At 37.6% G+C, this 17,670-nt stretch overlaps 1 protein-coding gene across 5 annotated transcripts in view; it reads left to right on the top strand.

The window, feature by feature from the left end:
* Positions 1-17,670, top strand: part of TEC (tec protein tyrosine kinase) — a 151,345-nt gene that overhangs the window by 34,857 nt on the left and 98,818 nt on the right. The window contains exon 1 of one of the 5 annotated variants that reach the window (XM_019928213.3): positions 13,815-13,837. The exons of the other annotated variants lie outside the window; for them this stretch is intronic. The gene's annotated coding sequence lies outside the window, so the exon portion shown is untranslated. Of the gene's footprint in view, positions 1-13,814; positions 13,838-17,670 lie in introns of those variants that run through there. 5 annotated transcript variants of the gene reach the window in all.

The raw sequence follows: 17,670 nt of genomic DNA, 5'->3' as shown, positions 1-17,670 counted from the left end.
TTAAGAGTGGAAATGCTGGGTCATAGCTTAACTCTGTGTTTAACTTTTGAGGAACTGCTGAAATGTTTTTCACAGTGGCTGCACCACTTTACACTAGTAGTATTTGAGGGTTCCAGTCTTTCCATATTCTTGTCAATCCTTATTTTCCTTTCTTTTTTTTTTTTGATTATAGCCTAGTGTGTGTGTAGTAGGATCTCATTGTGCTTTTTTTTTTTTTTTTCCCCGGTACGTGGGCCTCTCACCGTTGCGGCCTCTCCCGCTGCGGAGCACAGGCTCCGGACGCACAGGCCCAGTAGCCATGGCCCACGGGCCCAGCCGCTCCACAGCACGCGGGATCCTCCCGGACCGGGGCGCGAACCCGCGCCCCCTACATCGGCAGGCAGAATCCCAACCACTGCGCCACTAGGGAAGCCCCCTCATTGTGCTTTTGATTTATATTTTTCTAATAACTAGTGATGCTTAGCATCTTTTCATATGTTTATTAGCTTTTTGTACATCTTTGGAGAAATGCCTATTTAAGTCCATTACCTGTTAAAATTTTGTTGTTGTTGTTCAGTTGTAAGTGTTCTTTATATATTCTGGATACTAGACTCTTATTGAGTATATCATTTGCAAATATTTTCTCCCATTCTGTGCACTGTCTTTCCACTTCCTCGGTAGTGTCCTTAGACATACAAAAGTTTTTAAGTTGAAGTCCAATTTATCTATTTTTCTTTTGTTGCTTGTGCTCTTGGTGTCATGTTTAAGAAACCATTATCTAATCTAAAATTATGAAAATTTACAGCTATGTTTCCTTCTGAGAGTTTTTTGATTGAGTTCTTACGTTAAGTCTTTGATCTATTTAGAAATCATTTTTGTTTGTGATGTGAAGTAGGGGTCTAAATTCATGCATATCCAGTTGTCCCAGCACCATTTATTGAAAAGACTGCTCTTTCCTCATGGAATGGTCTTGGCATGCTCATCAAAAATCAGTTGACCATAGATATATGGGTTTCTCTCTGGACTCCCAATTCTATGTCGTTGATCTGTGTATCTATCTTTATGTAATACCACACTATTTGGATTACTGTAATATTGTAATAAGTTTTGAAATTGGGAATGTGAGTCCTCCAACCTTTTTTTTTTTCCCCCAAGATTAACTTGGCTATTCAGCATTACTGTATGAGTTTTAGGATCAGCTTGTCCATTTGTACAAAAAAAGGAAAAAAAAAGGCAGTTGGAATTTTGATAGAGTTGCCTTGAATCTGTAGAGCCATTTGGAAAGTTTGTCATTTTAGCAATATTAGGAATTTCAATCCATGAACATGGATGACTTTCCCTTTATTTAGGTCTTCTTTAATTTCTTTCAACAACATTTTTTGGTTTTCAGTGCATAAGTCTCACACATCCTTGGTTAAATTTTGTTCATGTATTTTTTTAAAATTTATTGAAGTGTAGTTGATTTACAATGTTGTGTTAATTTCTGCTATACAGCAGAGTGATTTAGTTATATAAATATATATTCTTTTTCATATTCTTTTCCATTACGTTTTATTACAGGATATTGGATATAGTTCCCTGTGCTGTACAATAGAACTTTGTTGTTTATCCATTCTATATGTAATAGTTTGCATCTGCTAATCCCAAACTCCCAATCCATCTCCCCCACTCCCCTCCGCCTTGACAACCACAAGTCTGTTCTCTATGTCTGTGAGTCTGTTTCATAGATAAGTTCATTTGTGTCATATTTTAGATTCCACATATAAGTGATATCATATGGTATTTGTCTTTCTTTTTCTGACTTACTTCACTTATTATGATAATCTCTAGGTCCATACATGTTGCTGCAAATGGCATTATTTCATTCTTTTTCTAATGGCTGAGTACTGTTCCATTGTATATATGTACCACATCTTCTTTATCCATTCATCTGTTGATGGACATTTAGGTTGTTTCCGTGTCTTACCTATGATAAATAGTGCTGCTGTTGTTCATGTATTTTTATTGTAAGGTGTCTCAATTTCTCACTGGATGTACACACGGTATAAATTATAAATCAATAAAAAAAATAAAAATTTTAATGTAGCTTGTCAGCTATCTAATGTAGCCAGACTTTTACTATAGAAGTCTGGGAGTAAGGACACTAGATTTCTAGTCTCAAAGGTATTATTATTGTTGTTGTTGTTAAATCGGTTACATTCTCTTTGCTTTTATTTATTTATTTATAGAGTGGTACTTGCTACGGGACTATTGCACATTTTAATTTCTTAGTGATTAATAGTAACACTACAAAAAATAAGTTAAAATGATAACACTAGGAGGAAACACTTACATGACTCTTAAGTGCCACGTACTCTTCTGAGTGCTTTATGTGTACGAACTCATTTAATGAAATGAAATACTGAGTGGGGGTGCAGGTTTTTTTTTTTTTTTTAAATAAATTTATTTACTTATTTTTGGCTACGTTGGGTCTTTGTTGCTGTGTGCGGGCTTTCTCTAGTTGCAGCCAGCAGGGGCTACTCTTCATGGCGGTGTGCGGACTTCTCATTGCGGTGGCTTCTCTTGTTGCGGAGCATGGGCTCTAGGCACACAGGCTCAGTAGTTGTGACTCGCAGGCTCTAGAGCGCAGGCTCAAGTAGTTGTGGTGCACAGGCTTAGTTGCTCTGCAGCATGTGGGATCTTCCCGGGCCAGGGCTCGAACCCATATCCGCTGTGTTGGCAGGCGGATTCTTCTCAACTGCTGCACCTCCAGGGAAGCCCGGGGGTGCAGTTTTAAAAGTTAAAGGACTGTGTGATTGTGTGTTTGTGTGTGTGAAACCTTACCTTCTGAATGACATTGAGAAAAAAAGCAACCCATAATTTTAGCCTAGAGTTCTTAAAAAATTGCTATGGTGAGTAGTTAGTTTTTAAAAATTAAGATGCTGATAACAGTATTAATGAACAAAGAAAGAGAGGTAGTATTTGTCAACTCAGCTTTTTTGGACTCTGATATTTATATTATCAGTAGAGAGGTTTGGACCTAGTGATTTCTAATTATTGGAGTGCCCAGCTCTCATTTTCTGTAATCAAATAACCTGAATATGAATAACCTGGGTACACCCCTGTCCTCTGTGTGGCATTTGAGAAGGATGTTTCAGGGGAGGGCTCTTTAAGGCATTAGAGAGAAAGCCCACTGGAGTGTAAGCTCCAAAAAGGCAGGGCCTGTGTTTTCCCTTGCACTGTTGTACCTCTGTCACAGTGCTTGGTATACAGTAGATTTTAAACAACCTTATTTGGTTGAAAAACGAATGAACAAACAAACACAAGGCTGGAAAGGAATCATTTTGGATTTTGATTTCTTTTTGATAGTGGAAATAGCATTCTCTCCTTTGAGAGTATGTGTGCGTATTTGGATGGGAATGGGGGAGAGGAAGGATTACTGAAATAGAATATATTTAAATGAATAGAAGCTGTTTTTACTGTTTGTTTTTCTTCAAACTCACCTTGCATTTCATGAGACTGAGCCCTTGCTCCACTATCTTCCTTGGGTGACAACTAACTCAGCCTTTACCCAGCTCAGACATCATCTTCTCTGATTATCTTTCCACCTCCTACCTCTGGGCAGAACCGAAGCTTGTATACATCTGTGGTGTAGCACTTATCATGTGGTTAATGACATCATTAGCTTCTGTCATATATGTCCTTTCTCCTAGGCTGTGGACACCTTACTGGATGTGTCTTATGCTTTATTTTGTGTCCCAGAACCTGATAACATATCTGGCACTTAGCAGATGCTCAGTTAACAGTTGTTGAATGTGTAGATGGGTATCAGTTCAGAACAAAGGTATGGCAAAACCAACTGACTATGCTTTCCTGTTTGCTGTTTTTAAGAAACTTTACATGCATTTTTCTGATTTACACCTCATGATACTCCTTTAAGGTTGGTATCATTATCCTCATTTTATAGGTAAGGAAATAGTCTCAGAGGAGTTAAGTAACTTACATGAAGTTATACAGCTAATAAATGGCAGAGCTAAGATTTAGAGCCAGGTCAGTCAGACTCAAAAGTTCAGATTCCTGTAGGCAAAACATTCTCTGACATAAATCGTAGAAATGTTTTCTTAGGTTGTTCTCCCAAGGCAATAGAAATAAAAGCAAAAATAAACAAATGAGACCTAATCAAACTTATAAGCTTTTGCACAGCAAAAGAAACTGTAAACAAAATGAAAAGACAACCTATGGACTGGGAGAAAATATTTGGAAACAATGTGACCAACAAGGGTTTAATTTCCAAAATACACAAACAGCTTATACAATTCAGTAACAAAAACCAAACAACCCAATCAAAAAATGGGCAGAAGACCTAGACATTTCTCCAGAGAAGACATTCAGATGGCCCATAGGCACATGAAAAGATGCTCAATATCACTAATTATCAGGGAAATGCAAATCAAAACTACAATGAGATATTACCTCACACTGTTCATAATGGCCATCATTAAAAAGTCCACAAACGATAAGTGCTGGAGAGGGTGTGGAGAAAAGGGAACCCTCCTACACTGTTGGTGGGAATGTAAATTGGTGAAGCCACTATGGAAAACGGCATGGAGGTTTCTTGAAAAACTAAAAAGAGAGTTACCATATGATGCAGCAATCCCACTCCTGGGCATGTATCTGGAGAAAAGCGTAATTCGAAAAGATACATGCACCCCAATGTTCATAGCAGCATTATTCACAATAGCCAAGACATGGAAGCAACCTAAATGTCCATTGACAGATGAATGGATAAAGAAGATGTGGCACATATATACAATGGAATATTACTCAGCTATAAAAAAGAATGAAATAATGTCATTTGAAGCAACATGATGGACCTAGAGATTATCATACTAAGTGAAATAAATCAGACAGAGAAAGACAAATATCATATGATATGACTTATATGTGGAATCTAAAATATGATACACGTGATCTTATTTATAAAACAAAAAGAGACTCACAGACATAGAAGACAAGCTTATGGTTACCAAAGGGGAAAGGGGGTGGGGGAGGGATAAATTAGGAGTTTGGGATTAGCAGATACAAACTACTATGTATACAATAGATAAGCAACAAGATCCTACTGTATAGTACAGGGAACTATATTCAATATCTTGTAATAACCTATAATGGAAAAGAATCTGTATATGTATAACTGAATCACTTTCTTCCACACATGAAACTAACACAACATTGTAAATCAACTATACTTCAATTAAAAAAAAAAAAGTTCAGGTTCCTTCTACTAAATCATGCTGCTTAGCCAGAAGTTCTAACGTAAGCAGTTGGTGAAATAAGGTAACGGAGGGTGACATAGGGAAAGGAATCTTTAGTATAATGTTTAAAGAACCATTGTTTATGTCATTTGCAGCTCTGTCAGGGAACATATTAAAATTTTGAGAGTTAACATGTCAAAGGTATAGGCCTGCCTTCTAGATGGTTGAATTTTCTGTGTTTAATACCGTAGTAGTATAGGGAACAGGTGGGTTTCTAAAATGTTGAGCTACATAGAATTTTAGGGCTAAAGACTAGGTTAGAGCTCATCAGCTTCAGTGCATTAATCTTAGAGATGAAATTATAGGGTCTCAGAGTTTGTGAGTTTTTCTTTCCGTTGAATTGTCAGCTAAGGGCAGAGAAGGTTCTTCTATACCCTGAGGCTCACTTTTACATGTTAACAAGAGATTCGGAATAGTGGCGGACAAAGACCTGTCACATTGAAGAGATAGCACAGGAGAGCTTGGAGGAAACACCGTCAGTTCTCAACATCAGAGATGTGTGGGACGCTGGGTTGAGTAAACTCTGAGCTGCCAGCCCCGTCAGAAGAAAGAACCTCATGCATAGGGCAGAATTAATCCTCAGGAACATTTCAGAGGAGAAGAAGATCCTGTTAGTTTTTTGTTGATTTATGGTTCAAAGACAAAGACCATGCTGATTTGAAATGCAGATGGATGTACTTTTGAAAAAGATTTTTCCTGCAAGTCTGTCCAGTGACAATAAGAGAAACTAAATATGGTGAGAGGGCTGAAGTAGATGCTTCCGTTACCTTTGAGGTTTGGTTTCTGAAGTAAATACCATTGAGGCTTAAATAAAGGGAAATCATTAAGCCATCTAATACTTATTGCATACATATTGCGTTTCAGGCAATGTACCAGTTGCTAGATCATGCCAAATATTATACTTTCTTTTGCTTGGTTTGTGTTAAGACAGAGTATTCAGAGGGGGAAAAATACTTGGAAATATGCTTTTGAGAAATTGCTGTGGAACAGAATGGATATTTATATGTCTGTATAACATGTATACACACACATAGATATTAACTAATTTATTCTGTGTGGCTATCTAAATATCAGTATTCTTATTTACGTAAAGTTGATTTTTTACAATTTCACACAGCACTGGAAAAAATTGGACATCTATTTTATAGAATATAATTTTTCAAATGGAATTTTCAGACACACTGAAATATGCAATCATCTGTTGGCAAAACATGATATTAAGATTTAATGCTTGGGGGACTTCTCTGGTGGCACAGTGGTTAAGAATCTGCCTGCCAATGCAGGGGACACGGGTTTGAGCCCTGGTCTGGGAAGATCCCACGTGCTGCGGGGCAACTAAGCCCGTGCGCAGCAACTACTGAGCCTGCGCTCTAGAGCCCACGAGCCACAACTATTGAGTCCGTGTGCCAGAACTACTGAAGCCCGCGCACCTAGAGCCTGTGCTCTGCAACAAGGTAAGCCACTGCAATGAGAAGCCTGCGCACCGCAGCGAAGAGTAGCCCCCGCTCTCTGCGACTAGAGAAAGCCCGTGCACAGCAACAAAGACCCAACGCAGCCAAAAATGAATAAATAAATGAATAAATTTAAAAAAAGAGTTTATGCTTGGATATCACCCCCAAAGGAGAACTGTCTAGAGTCAAAATCTTTGTATGGTTAGGGGATGCTTATGTGTGGGAAACATTTGTTTTGGAGAAGGTAGTTGAAAGTAATAGGATGATGGTGAAATGAAAGTTCACTACCAAACTTAAGGTAGATAGCTAGTGGGAAGCAGCCGCATAGCACAGGGATATCAGCTCGGTGCTTTGTGACCGCCTGGAGGGGTGGGATAGGGAGGGTGGGAGGGAGGGAGACGCAAGAGGGAAGAGATATGGGAACATATGTATACGTATAACTGATTCACTTTGTTATAAAGCAGAAAGTAACACACCATTGTAAAGCAATTATACCCCAATAAACATGTTAAAAAAAAAGAATAAAAAAAATACTAGATTTGAATTCAAGCTGTTGACAAATTCTGGAAGTTTCATGAAACCATTTCTCAATTTTTAACACCTAGAATGGCCTTGTTTCTTTCCAAAGATTTGTACCATGTGTATCGAATAAACGTTTTTCCCCATGCAAATGTATTTTTAATTCTATAATTGAATCCATATTGGCACATTATTCTAGTTAAAATTTATTTTAATTTCAGCCACGTACTTGGAATGCATTTCGTATGTAAAGTGAAGAATATATATATATAGTTAAAAGAGTCATTCTTCTGTAACTAAGGCTACTGCTTTTCTGTTTAACTTCTTTTCTACACTAACAAAATATGCAAAATTAAAACTCATAGTGGAGAGCCAGTATAAAACTTCTGAACATACAGATGGCCAACAAACACATTTGTCAACAGCTTGAATTTCAAAGATGCTCAACATCACTAATTATTAGAGAAGTGCAAATCAAAACTACAATGAAGTATCACCTCACACCAGTCAGAATGGCCATCATCAAAAAATCTACAAACAGTAAATACTGGAGAGGGTGTGGAGAAAAGGGAACCCTCATGCATTGTTGGTGGGAATGTAAATTGATGCAGCCACTGAGGAGAACAGTATGGAGAGTCCTTAAAAAACTAAAAATAGAACTACCGTATGACCCAGCAATCCCACCACTGGGCATATACCCTGAGAAAACCATAATTCAAAAAGACACATGCACCCCAATGTTCATGCAGCACTATTTACAATAGGCAGGACATGGAAGCAACCTAAATGTCCATTAACAGAGGAATAGATACAGATGTGGTACATATATACAATGGAATATTACTCAGCTATAAAAAGGAATGAAATTGGGTCATTTGTAGAGACATGCATGGACTTAGAGACTGCCATACAGAGTGAAGTAAGTCAGAAAGAGAAAAACGAATATCATATATTAACGCATATATGTGGAGTCTGAAAGAAATGGTATAGACGATCTTATTTACAAAGCAGAAATAGAGACACGGACGTAGAGAACAAACGTATGGATACCAAGGGGGAAAGGGGAGTGGGATGAATTGGGAGAATGGGATTGACATATATACACTATTGATACTATGTATAAAATAGATAACTAATGAGAACCTACTATATAGCACAGGGAATTCTACTCCATGCTCTGTGGTGACCTAAATAAGAAGGAAATCCAAAAAAGAGGGGTTATATGTATACGTATAGCTGATTCACTTTATTATACAGTATAAAGTAACACAATATTGTAAAGCAACTATACTCCAATAAAAAAAAATTCTCAGAATGACAGAGTGAACACATGCCATTTAAAAACTTTTATTTCCTTTTTATGATTCAGATTAAAATCAAGCAACTTTTAAGAAAGAAAATTTTCATATGTATTATACATGGAAGTGATTATACAGACCAGAATATTAACATCTACTTTTATTCATGTGTTGGTGTATCTCTAGCCATCTGTCAAAATTCTCTTTATATGTCATATCCACATTGAAGTGGTCCACCATACTTCGAAGAGGGGTAATTGCTACCTCTTTAGTGATTACATGTTAGTGATTTTTAGGGGCTATTAGTGTTCCAGAACACTTTGTACATATCACTTTTATAGCCCTCAACAGCTTGTATTGTAGCTCTTTGTTTTTAAGTCACTTTTCCCTATGCCACTCTAGCGCAAAGATCATGCCTTGCTCATTTTTGTAACCACCTCAATGCCTCATGCATAGTTCCTCATACATCATGGCTATGCAATAAATGCCAGAATGAATGATTATATATGAATGTCTGAAACTACTCCTGTGAACAGATTGGTTCGTGAACTGAACATGGTGAAAAGATGGATGAGTGAAGAAATGAATGAGGAAACATTTAAGGGAAGGAAGAGAGTTGACAGGGATTAGAGATGAATGAAATGAGAATGAGGTGGTCAAGAATGATGTAGTATATTAATTATATGCCCCAGTTATCTACTGTTGTGTGACAAACTACCTTAAACTTACAGGCACACAACAACAACCATTTTATCACACTCGTCTATTCTGTAGGCTAAGAATTGGACAGGGCACAGTGGGAATGTCTACTCCACAATATCTGTGCTCTTGGAAAACTTGCTACCTGGGAGCAACTTGGACAATTAAGGGCTGGAATCATCTGAGAGTTTTTCTCAGTCATATATCTGTCTTCTGGGCTGGGATGATTTGAAGGCTGGGCCCAGCAGGTATTCTGCACTAGAACACCTATATGTGGCTTCTGCATTTGGCAGAAGCTTCTCTCAGTATGGTGGCTAGGTTCCAAGAAGGACTGTTCCAAGAATGAGAAGTCCAAAAGAACAAGGGAGGAGGTACTTGGCCTTTTTGGGCTTAGCCTCAGAGATTACATAGTATCCCTTCTGCTGTACTATATTAGTTGAAGGAATCAAAATCCCACTCAGATTCAAGGGGAGGAGTGTCAGTGAATTTGCATCTGTTTTAAAAAAGAGCAGCATTACGTATCATAGATGGTCCAGATGATGATGATGGGTAGAGCAAAGAACAGGGAAGTACATTGTCACTTTACTTCATTAGGGATAGGGTATATGAAAAAGGCCCAGTTCCATTCTTTGGCGTGTAGCTGTCCAGTTTTCCCAACACCATTTATTGAAGAGACTGTCTTTTCCCCCATTGTATATTCTTGCCTCTTTTGTTGTAGCTTAATTGACTGTATGAGCATAGGTTTATCTGGGGACTCTCTATTCTGTTCCACTGATTCCAGTGCCATACAGTTTTGATTACCATAAGTTTGTAGTATAGTTTGAAATCAGAGAGTGTTATGCCTCCAGCTTTGTTATTCTCTCTTAAAATTGTTTTGGCTATTTGGGGTCATTTGTGGTTCCATACAAATTTTAGGATTATTTGTTTTAGTTCTGTGAAAAATGCCATTGATATTTCAATAGGGATTACATTGAATCTCTAGATTGCTTTGGGTAGTATGGACATCTAAATGGTATTGATCCTTCCAATCCATGAGCATGGTATATCTTTCCATTTATTTGTGTTGTCTTCAGTTTCTTTCCTCACTGTCTTATAGTTTTCAGAGTGTAGGTCTTTCGTCTCATTGGTTAAATTTATTCCAGTTGTAAATGGGATTATTTGCTTCATTTCTCTTTCTGATGGTTTGTTATTAGTATATAGAAATGCAGCAGATTTATTTATATTACTTTTCTTATACCATATTCAAAAATAAACTCAAAATGGATTAAAGACTTGAATGTAAAACCTGAAACCATAAAACTCCTAGAACATATAGGCAGTAATCTCTTTGACATCAGTCTTAGTAATATCTTTTTGGATATGTTGCTAGGGCAACAAAAGCAAAAATAAACAAATGGGACTACATCAAACTAAGCCTTTGCACAGCAAAAGAAACAACCAACAAAACAAAAAGACAGCCCACTGAATGGGAGAAGATATTTGCAAATGATATATTTGATAAGGGGTTAGTATCCAAAGAACTCCTACAACTCAATATCAAAAAAACAAACAGCCTGATTAAAATATGGGCGGAGGATCTGAATAAATATTTTTCCAAAGAAGACATAAAACAGACATAGGAAAAGATGCTTGATACCACTAATCACCAGGGAAATGCAAATCAAATTGTATACAATGAGGTATCACCTCACACCTGTTAGATTGGCTATTACCAAAAAGACAAGAAACAACAAATGTTGTCAAGGATGTGGAGGAAAGGGAGCCCTTGTGCCCTGTTGGTGGAAATGTAAATTGGTGCAGTATAGAAAACTATATGGAGGTTCCTCAAAAAATTAAAAATAGAACTACCATATGATCCAGCAATTCAACTTATGGATATTTATCTGAAGAGAATGAAAACACTAACTCGAAAAGATATATACCCCTCAGTGTTCATTGCAGCATTATTTACAATAGCCAAGATATGCAAGCAACTTAAGTGTTCTTTGATAGATGAGTGGATAAAGAAGGTGTGGTATATATGTGCAACGGAATACTACTTGGCCATAAAAAAGAATGAAACCTTGCCATTTGCAGCAACAGGGATGGACCTGGAGGGTATTATGAAATAAGTAGACAGAGAAAAATAAGTGAAATAAATCAGACAGGGAAAAACAAATACTATATGATGTAACTTATTTGTGGAATCTACACAGCAAAACAAATAGACAAACAAAAACAAAACAGAAATAGACTCATAGGTACAGAGAACAAACTGGTGGTTGCCAGAGGGGAGGTGGGTAGGAGGATGGATAAAATAGATGAAGAGGATTAAGAGGTACAGTCTTCCAGCTATAAAGCAAATAAGACATGGGGAAGTAACATACAGTGTAAGGAATATAGTTAGTAATACTGTAATAACTTTGCTGACAGATAGTAACTAGAATTTTGTGATAATCATTTCATAATGTATAAAAATATTGGATCACTGTGTTGTACACCTGAAACTAATATATTGTGTGCTAATTATAATCCCATAAAAAAAGGTCACTGGACATCTTCCACAGTAATTAGATCATGGCTTATATTCATACTTTTTAAAAGTAAATTTATTTATTTTTTGCCACGTTGGGTCCTCGTTGCTGCGTGTGGGCTTTCTTTAGTTGTGGTGAGCAGGGGCTACTCTTCGTTGCGGTGCGCGGGCTTCTCATTGTGGTGTTTTCTCTTGCTGCGGAGCATGGGCTCTAGGCATGCAGGCTTCAGTACTTGTGGTGCACGGGCTCAGTAGCTGTGGCCTGCAGGCTTTAGAGCTCAGGTTCAGTAGTTGTGGCGCACGGGCTTAGCTGCTCTGCGGCATGTGGGATCTTCCCGGACCAGAGCTCAAATCTGTGTCCCCTGCATTGGCAGGCGGATTCTTAACCACTGTGCCACCAGGGAAGCCCCCTTGATACTTTTTGAATGTAGTTTACAATTTTCATTTGTTACAAGTGATGTATGAGAATGTTTAGTATTTTTATCAGTGTATTTTTATTCTTTTAGAGGTCAGGTATGTAACAGCTGGCATTTCAGTTTTGGAAACTTTTCATTAACTGAGCCTCACAAGCCTTAGAAGTAAGGGTAAATAATTCTCTGGTCTAATTTGCCATCTTGTTTTAGTATGCTCTGTAGTTTCAGTTGTGATGCTTACCTTTGGTGAGCTTTCTAATGATTCTTTTATAAAAAGGCTGCAATTTGGTTATACTCACTTTACCTGACTGCCCACTATTCTTTGGTACTTTGTTAGCCTGTACCGAATTTTCTTTTTATTGTGCTTTAGGCTTGAAAAGCTAACTTCTGCTTTCATGAAATTTGAACAGGGGAAAGGAAAGGAAATAGAGGGAAGAAGAGGAGTTATAACAAGGACAAATGTTGCATAGACTGTGGTTTTATTTTTGGAAAATAAAAATAACCACATAACCATAAAATAACCATAAAAATAACCCAGAAACCACATATTCCTGTCTGTTGGGGAAGAAATGGTATCACATTACCTTACCATGAAGTTCTGCTGACTCAGGGAATCATTGGGATCATTGGAAGAGCTTCCGTGATGAGCTGGGTAGTGTGGTAATAATATCCTGGAGGAAGGAGAGCCCACCCACCTTTTTCTACTTTTATTTGGCTGCCTTGGTTCTTTTTTTCCCCCTCTCTCCCTTCTCTTCCTCCTTTCATCTTTTTCTATTCTCTTTCTTACCAGTTCCAAAGGGTTGGATGACAGGGACATGGAAAACCATGCTATTCCCTTAAACATATTTCAAAAGTTTTTATTATGGAAAATTTCAAACACAGGCAAAAATGAAGTATAATGAACTCTTCCTGTGTGCCTCACTCAGCTTCAACAGTTATCAACTCATGAATAATTTTGTTTTGTCTGTGCTCCCATATCCCCCTTACCAGGTTATAAAGCAAATCACAGACATTATTTTATCTGTAAATTTTTCAGTATGTATCTCTAAAAGATAAGAACTCTTAAAAGTACAACCACAATACCGTCATCGCACCAAAAAACTCCAGAACAACCTAACACTATTTTGTTATCATCAAAATCTTATCACAAACTTAAATATCACCAGTATACAGTTAGTATTCAAGTTGCCACAGTTGTCTCACACATTTCAACTGTCTCATAAGACTTTTAAAGTCTGTTGATTCCTCCTCAATCTCACTGTTTTTGTTCTTGAAATTTTTGTTAAAGAAGCTTGCTCATTCTGTAAAAAAACCGAATGCGATAATGACTTGGGTTCTTTATTCCTATTTTGAAAACAATAGGAAAATAATATGTTGACATAGATGAATGTTTCATATTAAAAACAATTTAGATTAATATAGTAAAGGAACACATTTTGGTGTTATTTTATATATAATTTCCAAGTTACTTTTATGTTTTTTTCTAGTATAGTTGCTGAAAATCACTTTACCTACTTGAGAAACTTGTTATTCATGTCTTGTTTTCACTAGTTGTTTCCTTCTGAATTAGCAAGAAGCAGAAAGAGAAATATTTGCTGTGTATCAGAAATTCCTTCATGGGAGGAGAATTAATGCCAGAATGTTGTCAAAGTGAATCCACTTATGTTTCATAGTAAGTAGTAAAAAACAAAACAAAACAAAAACCAAAAAAAAACCAAAAAACAAAAGAACACAAACCCTTATGATTCAGACTTTATCATGAAAAATAAAGTGAAAATGTTTATTTTATCTCATATATGGTACAATTTAGATTATAATTGTTAACTCTTAGAACAAAGACACAATCAAATATTAGTTGTTTTCTTGAGATTATTTTTCTGATGAAACTGCGTGATAGAAAGTTGTGACAGCCTTTACGTTTAAATTAGCACAGATCTAAAGAGGGCCATTTTTTTCGAAAGCATTAGAAAGCTTTATCAGTTTTTGCAAGGGTGTATCCATGCGGTAGAATAAAGATTAAGTCACTGTAACAAAGAAACCATCATATGTCATTTCTAAAATAAGATAGAAGTGTGTTAACCTGTCAAAGTAGGGTACCAAGTTTAGGCTGATAGGGCAGCTCTGCTCCATGAAGTCATTCAAGGACTAGGTTCCAAGAGACTAACACACCACGTAAAGCAATTATACTCCAATAAAGATGTTAAAAAAAAAAAAAAACAACTAGGTTCCATCTTGTTCCTCCCTTGCTCTTGTCTACAGTGATGTCTTGAATGTATAAAGTTGAGTCTGCCATGTGTACTTTCTGGCTGGTGGGGAGGTGAAAAATGCCCTAAATCTGGGGAGAGTAGCTTGTCTTTAAGTTGAAGTTGGCCCACGCATCACTTCTGCACACATCCGCTTGGCTTGACCTTCGATGGCCACATGTCACTGCCAAGAAGGCCGGGAAGTATCTCTAGCCCATACGTCCAGGAAGAAAGGAAGAATGGATGAGGGCAGGGGGCAGAAAGCAGTCTGCTTCAGTGTACTTTAGTAATTTAAGTGTAAGTCATTCTTGACACTTGTGTTATTTTATTTTATTTTTACTAGCTAGCTAACTTACTGCAAGATCCTCATTTGCCAGTGGCATTGAGTGTGATGGGAGCAATTCTCCAACATTATTCTCATTGACTTTTTGAAAACCCTTATCTTTTGAGTATTTGAAGTTGATGACTGTTGCATTCCCTTATTCAGTGAGAGAAGCAAAACCTAGTAATGCGGAAGGAATATTTGATTGGGACCTATGTGGTTAATTGATCAGTGAGTAATTTTTATGACAACTCTTGCTTCTCTCTAGAATCACTTAACTATGAATCACCTATAGAGTAAATATATTTGTTGATGCTTTGAGGTATTGTAAGCATATAGGGTGGGGGTCCCCAGAGGAAGAGAACCTGGCCCTTTTAGGCCTAAGCCGTTTTGTGATCTAAGCCCGGCCACAATGCTTGCCCTTGCAGAAGAATAGGTCTCAGTAGTTAATGATTTTAAGGGAGCAAAAGAGGGTAAAAACAAACAGCTGTTACCAGGCCAGGGAGATAACTTAACCATAATATATCAGTTTACGATTTCAAAGGTAAGGATTAGCCTGAAGCACATTCTTGAGCTGTTCTGCAGAATGCACACCCTCTTGAGGGTTCAACCACCAGATCAACTGGAACCTAAGGAATGATGATTTCAACCTTTGCTGACCCTTCTGACTTCAGTCAACTAGTGCCTGGACTCTGTCAACCTTTCCCCAATTCTATGCTGAATTCTCTTTGCTCCGGCCCCAATCTTGCTGTTTGGGGAGACACCGCTTTGGGAAATATCCCTGTTGTCCTCTTTACTTGCTGCGAGAAATAAATCCTTCCTTCTGCTCTTTGGTTTGGTTCTGTCTTTTGGCTCAATACCCACCAAGAGGCAAGTCCAGTTTTCGGGTAACAGTATTACCCATGGTTTCTTTTCTCCATCCATTGTTCTTTTTCTCTCTTTCTTTTCTCTTCCTCTTTATCAGCCAGGAGGCCCTCAACCACAGTCATAGCCAAGGACCACAGTGGGGACCTTCATTGTGAAACGCAAACTTGTCTTAAAGAGCACATGTTAAATCAATGCATGTACCTGTATTATATGGACAATAAGAAACAACTATCCTTAGTGCAGCACTGCTCAGTCCATTTCCAGGTTCACTTGGCCCCCAGTACAGCACTGTAATCACCCACCATTTGGCAGTGGGCTGGATGGGGACCAGGAAAGATGAGATAAGTCAGCTGGCCTCTGTAACTTTTGCCTTTTGACCTTTTGAGTCTTCTCTTATCTAGACCTAGGTTCAATAGGTCACCAGACAAGGCTACTCAAAACTTTGTAGCCTGCTACAATATCAGTTGGTTGAAAGAAGACACAGTCAAGACTTTAATACAGGTTATCCCTGGGTGCCTTTGTTTCATAGGCAAGGAAGACCTGAGGGCTAAAGTGTTACTTTCTTCTAGAGCTACAAAGCTGCCTGATCCTGGAATAGCTCCAATTCATGATAAGTGGGGAGCCTAGAATGTACCCTTTATTCTGATTGAAGTCAGCCTAGCATTTTTTTCTTCTTTGCTTGTGTTTCTGCTACTCAATTCCCGTTTTACAAAATAAAATTGGGGCTTAAGCTGAGAGTATACGTTGCAGAAGAGAGCATGGTAAGATTTGTTCCTATATAGTAGCTACCCATTTTAGGTACTTTTGAATTGAAATATAATCTACAGGTACTGTTGTCAGGCACACATTTGATTTCTCAAGTAAATGTCAGTCTGATGTTTATTCATGCTAGATTTCTTAAAATTGCAAACAGGCACTAACTTTGTCGTAAACCTATGACAAGATGTGTAATAGGCAATGCGTTCTGATGTATAAATTCCAAAATTGAGGGCTTTAACTAAAGTTTACTAATCTTAGGGCATTAACAAGTATTAGATTGAATTAGATAGTTTTGCTGATTTTGTAGGTAAAATATTGCTGAACATTGGCAATTTCATATGGCTTAACCTAGTAAGGTGAGAATTTCAACAACCTTAAATCACTCTTTGCTCCTTCCTGTAAGGAGTTCATCCTTTTTCTACCCTGATAACTAGGCTGTTTGTTTCTTATTTACTATACCGCTTACCATCCTATCATTTGGTAACTCACAGTCACCTCTGTTCCCTTGATTAAAAATGTTATGAAAGGGTGTATAGAGTAGGCTGGGTAGCCTTAGCAGCCATTTTATATATATATATATAAAATATATATTTTTTCAGGCAGAATTTTTTATGATGAAAAAGAGTTTTTAGATCTTTTGGCTAAAATTGCTAGACCATGAAACTGAGATCCATGAGTCTGGTACTCTGATTTGCAACCCTGGGCAGAGAATGTAACTTCTTGGTAGTTTGGGTTTCTCATTGGTAAAACAGTGTTCATTACCTGAACAGTGTCCGTTACCTACTTCAGAATATTGGTGTTCAAGATAAGCAACAAGAATTTGCTGTGTAGCACAGGGAACTATATTCAATCTCTGGTAATAATCTACAGTGGAAAATAATCTGAAAAAATATACCTGAATTACATTGCTATGTACCTGAAACTAACACAATATTGTAAATCAACTATACTTCAATAAAAAAAAAGAATGTTGGTGTTCAAAGACTGTGTTAAGTTTTTCAAACTTTTGACAATTAGCAGTCAGAGTAAAGAAAAGAGTGTTTTTTTTTTTTTTTAAATAAATTTATTTATTTTTGGCTGTGTTGGGTCTTCGTTGCTGCGTTTGGGCCTTCTCTAGTTGTGGCGGGCGGGGCTACTCTTCATTGCGGTGCGCGGGCTTCTCATTGTGGTGGCTTCTCTTTGTGGTGGAGCACAGGCTCTAGGTGCACAGTCTTCGGTAGTTGTGGCTCACAGGCTTTAGAGCGCAGGCTCAGTAGTTGTGGCGCACAGGCTTAGTTGCTCCGCAGCATGTGGGATCTTCCCGGACCAGGGCTT

This window comes from Tursiops truncatus, chromosome 5 (genome assembly GCF_011762595.2).
Source record: "Tursiops truncatus isolate mTurTru1 chromosome 5, mTurTru1.mat.Y, whole genome shotgun sequence".
Classification (NCBI taxonomy): Eukaryota; Metazoa; Chordata; class Mammalia; order Artiodactyla; family Delphinidae; genus Tursiops; species Tursiops truncatus.
This window is presented reverse-complemented; position numbering and strand designations above follow the sequence as displayed.